Source organism: Elephantulus edwardii, unplaced genomic scaffold, assembly GCF_000299155.1.
Source record: "Elephantulus edwardii isolate Elephantulus edwardi_28Jun2011 unplaced genomic scaffold, EleEdw1.0 scaffold00008, whole genome shotgun sequence".
NCBI classification, from domain to species: Eukaryota; Metazoa; Chordata; class Mammalia; order Macroscelidea; family Macroscelididae; genus Elephantulus; species Elephantulus edwardii.
The window spans coordinates 3,953,626-3,958,869 of NW_006399758.1; the positions used below are offsets into that span (position 1 = coordinate 3,953,626).

General features: G+C 39.0%; 1 pseudogene; it reads right to left on the minus strand.

Moving 5' to 3' along the window:
- Positions 1–790: 790 nt before the first annotated feature.
- Positions 791–2,557, minus strand: LOC102848989 (annotated as a pseudogene).
- Between the last annotated feature and the right edge of the window lie 2,687 nt (positions 2,558–5,244).

Genomic DNA, 5,244 nt, shown 5'->3' on the forward strand with positions numbered 1-5,244 from the left:
ATACTAGTAAAAAACTCTTCTCCTTTTAGAACTTGTGAGTTGAACAAATGAAACACTATCCTCCACCTCAGCATCACTTTGCAAAATTTCCAAAAAGAGAGTCACATTTAGATCTAAAAGTGGAGTGGACTCAGCATGATCATATGCCAATTTGTAATGACTTGGGAGGGTGGTCAGGCAAACGCTGACTTCTGAAAAGGAAAGCCCTGGGCATTCTGGGTAGGTGTTTGGCACCCAAAATTTCACCAAAAAAGAATGCTGTTCTTTGTTATCACACCAAAGTGCAAAGCAAAAACAAAACAAACAAACAAAAAACCACACAAAAACAAAACAAACAAACAAACAAAAAAACCCTAGAGGACAAGTCTTCTCTTAACAATGGATATATGTAAAACAGATAGTATGCTCCTTTCATATCAACAATTTACATTTGAAGCACTGGATTTTTTCATTGATGGGGCAGGAAAATCAACTTCTGCTCTACTCAAAGTGGGTGAACCTAAGGTATCCTTCTCAAAAATAGAGACCGAGAGTCAGTGAGAAATGTTGATACTTGAAGAGTTAGGATGCTTTGCACATACTCAGCATCTAGAACCAATTCCAGTTTTGTTTAAATTTTTTATTTTATTTTTTTAAATTTAAATTTCCATGGACATCTACAGAGATTTTGCAATTCCATTCATTCATTGTTTCATAACTCAATTGTGAATAAACTTTCTTGGGCATCTGACAGCCATGTAGCCAGTAGTTTCTGGACTAGAAACCCTGAAATGGGTAAAAGTGCAGACTGTTATCTGGAGATACAAGTGTAGATTCTGGAGGGAGGACGGGTCTCATTTTGGACACTGGATGGCACATTTAAGAAACCCCAAATCAAAATAGTGTCATCATGGGAGCTGTTGATAATCTGAAATTCATCAAACTGTAGCCAGAACAAAAGTCCAGAATGTTCCACCAACGTGTGGAGAAATAAGGTGCTTGCTGGGGCTCGAGGGTCAAGAGCAGCTTGCAAGTCCCAAACTTTAATTTTCCCATCATAAGCTCCACTTGTTATCAAACCAGACGCAGTGGACCAATTCTTCATGTCCTTCTAGGACTCTTAAACAGGTGCCACTTTCCACGTCCCACAGCCTAATAGTATTATCCGATGATCCACTAACAACCAGGTTATCCCGATACTGTAGGCAGGCAATGCGGCACTTGTGTCCAGAGTGTGAACAAATTCACAGGTTCTAGTGCTTCAGACCGTGATGGCCCTGTCTCCAGAGGCTGACACAGTGTATTTATCATCAAAATCTACTACATTGAGAGCAGCTCGGTGACCAACCAGGAGACGGCGTAAAGTGCTATTAGTGGCAGATGCCACGTCCCACACAGTGACGGAGCTGTCCTTGGACAGGTCACCATCAGTCCATTGCTGGAGCGCACGTGCAGCACAGCCTTGTTGTGGTAGATCAGCTTGTTCAGCGCTTCCCCTGTGTTCACATCCCTGACTCTCACTGCAGAGTCTGAAGAGCCTGTTACAATGACACGTTCATCATACTAGACACAAAGAACAGAGCCAGTGTGTCCTGTTAACACTTTCAAACATCCCAAGCTAGTCTTATCTCATTAGTTTTATCTGAGTAGAATTATCTCTCAGGTCACTGATAATTTTTTTCATCATCATATTGTAAACAGTAGACATCTTTACTATTTTCAGAGCGGCACTGAATCCTCTGCAAGTTGTGTTTTCCACACCGCCAGTTAGATTCTATAGTCTCCACATCCTGGATAATCTTTCGGTATAATAACCTATAAAATGAATTAAGAGGTCTGTTTTTAAATAGGTATTGATCCCACCCTCTTGTTTCTGAACGTCCTTTCCATAGAGGATCAGTGTGTACCATTTGTTCAATCAGTTTCTTCCAAAGCATTCCCTCTGAGATAACTCTCTGACATTCTTTACATAGCAGCTCTGCTGCACACAGAGACCTGGCATCCAGGTAGGAAGGAATGTTTTCTGCTATATGATCTGAGCCTTGTTCTGGTAAAGCGGTCATAAAGTCCTGCTGCAACATAGGCTTCAAATAAGAGTTAATATGTCCATGTTGATAATGACACATTCTTGAAATAAGATGCTCCACAAATTTCACTTGATCTGATTCAGACCGCTGGTCATATATTTAATACACAAGCCTTTTTCCTTTTGACAGTTTCCTTCTAATGGCCTCTTTCTGGAGGCAATCACAGATGATGGCCCATTACTTCTCTGGAAAAGAATTTGTACTTAAGATGCTCCAATACAGAATGAAAGGGGGCATTCCCTTTCAGACTAGCCTGAAAAAAGAGAGAAGTCAAGCACCTGCCAAGAGTCTTTCCATTTACTGGATCCAGCTTTCTTCAAAAAAATCCCAAACAGGCACTTCAGTAATATAAGCTCGATGATCTTGTCCTCAGTTACCAAATCTGGCTCGATGGCATCGCTCTCCCCACACAGCTGCAAAAGGCTATGGAAGGAGGAGACAATGGAGGAGGAGATGATGGTGATGGGTGGGGGCAGCAAAGGTGGAGTCATCTATCGCAACCACTCTAGCAGCCGGTCTGCCTGGGCCACTAGCCAAATTTCGTATTTTCAATGATATGTTCATTGCAAATACCTTTTTTAAAAAGCACAAATGACAGACTGCCTAGGAATCAGATTGACTACACGTGTAGAAAGAATCTTTGAAGAAGCTCAGTATCAACAATCAAAACTAAGCCAGAGGAGGATTGAGGATTCAAACATCAACTACTCATGTGCAAATTCAAATTTAGGTCAAAGAAAGTTTTTAAAAATCAGTGAGGACCAAACTATGACCCTCAGTCTATTCCATCTGAATTTCAAAATCCTTTTTAGAATAGATTTGCAGCATTAAACACCAATGATCAAATACTAGATGAGTTGTGAGATGATATCAAGGATATAATTCATGAGGGGAGCAAAAGGCTGTCTTAAAAAAAATCAGGACACACACAAGAGACTAAAACTTGTGCTAGGAAGTCAAGAAGTCAAAACAAAGGGGAAATATGCCGAAGTAAAAGAGCTGATCAGAAGACTCTAAAAAGCAGCTCAAGAAGGGACAGCAAAATATTTTAATGGATTGTGCATAAAGCTGGAATGAGGGGAAGGTAAGAATTTGCTCTGCATTTCTCAAGCTGAGAAAATGGAAAACAAAAATTAAGCCTCGACTCTCAATATTGAAAAATGCTATGGTCTATTGAATGACCAGAAATCATCAAAAGAAGATGGAGAGAATACACAGAATCCTGAAAAATTTCAGGGAAGTATCATATGAGCAGGAACCAATGGTAATGAAATAGGTCTGCACTGAAGGCAATAAATAAGACCCCAGAAATAATGAGCTACCACTCTCACCATTCTATGCCATGAAATTTGGAGGACATCTGTCTGGCCAACAGATTGGAAGAGGTTTCATATTTGTTCCCATCCAAGAAAGGTATTCAAACAGAATGTGAGAACTATCAAACAATATCATTACTATCACCTGCAAACAAAATATTGCTAAAGATTATTAAAAAATGCTTGGAATATAGATAGGGAACTGCCAGAAATTCAAGCAGGATTTAGAAGGCTCTGGCACCAAGGATATCATTACTGATGTCAGATGGATCCTGGCTGAAAATAAAGAATACCAGAAGAATGTCGATTGTACATTATTGACTATAGAAAGGCATTTGACTGTGTGGATCACAACAAGTTGTGGCTGACACTGAGAAGAATGGGAATCCCAGAACACTTCATTTTGCTCATGTGAAACCTACATATTGACCAAGAGGCTGTTGTGTGAAGAGGGCAAGGAAACACTACATGATTTAAAATTAATAAAGGTATATGTCAGGGTTGTACTTTTTCTCCAAACCCATTCAATCTCTATGCTGAGCAAATTATTCAAGAAGCTGGAAGAGGAATGTGTCATCAGGATTGGAGGAAGACTTAACAATAACCTGCATTATGCATATGACACAACCTTGCTTGCTGAAAGTGAGGAGGACTTAAAGTATTTATCACAGAGGATCAAAGAATATAGCCTTCAATATGGATTGCATCTCAGTGTCAAGAAGACAAAGATTCTTACCACTGGACTTATAGACAACATCATGATATAGAGAGAAAAGTTTGAAACTGTCAACAATTTCATCTTACTTAGATCCACAATCAACACCCTTAGAACCAGCAGTCAAAAAATCAGGAGATGTATTGCACTGGGAAAGTCTGCATTCAGAGAGTATTCCAAATTATTGAGGAGTAATGATGTCAGTTTGAGGACTAAGGTGCATCTGAGAGAGACTGACACTCTCATAGGCTGTTGGTGTAAAATGTTACAACCTTTCTAGAAAGCAGTTTGGCATTTCCTCAAAAAGCTAAAACACAAACCCCACATGACCCAGCTAGCTATTCCACCGCTAGGAATATATTCTAAGGAAAAGAAAATTAAGACATGAATAACTATCTGTTCATAGAAGTATTATTCACAACAGTTAGAAAATGGAAATAGTACATATGTCCATCAATATAAAAAATGGACTGAGAAATTGTGGTATATACATATAATGAAATACTATGGATTTTGCAAAATATTTCATAATATGTGAGCGTCTACACAGCATTAAGCTGAGTGAACTAATTGTCTCATAAAGACAACACTTCATAAGACCATTATTGTAAAAAGAGGAGGGAAACTTGTTCTTGTGTGTGGTCTAGTTGGAACCTACCCATGACTGACACTTCAGCAGGTTTTCAGAGGCAATAAATTGTACAAGATAATGTTGTGCATCCTTCTCCTAGGGTGTAGCTGGTGGATTTGAAACATGTACCTTTGAGATTCCAGCACAGTTTCCTTCCACTAGACTACCAGAACTCCATTAAGATATGTATTAATGTTCAAAAGGCTTAAGGGGTAAGGGAGAAAAGGCTGGGTAAAGAGGAATGGTGGAAATCAGTAGTTTAGCAGACATTAGTAAGTGGATTGGGTAGTGTAGGAATAGGAAAGAGTCAAGGGGGACTGACAAAGATTGGGTAACAATAGGTATAGATCAATAATGATATAAAATGTATCTGAATGATTACATGAAACAAAATGTAAATGAAAGATTATATAAAGCACATGTACAAGGATGAAATATAATTTAATTATTATATGTACAGAGGCTCTTACATTCCATGTACCAATCACTAGGGTCTGCTTACAACTGTTCCTCCTC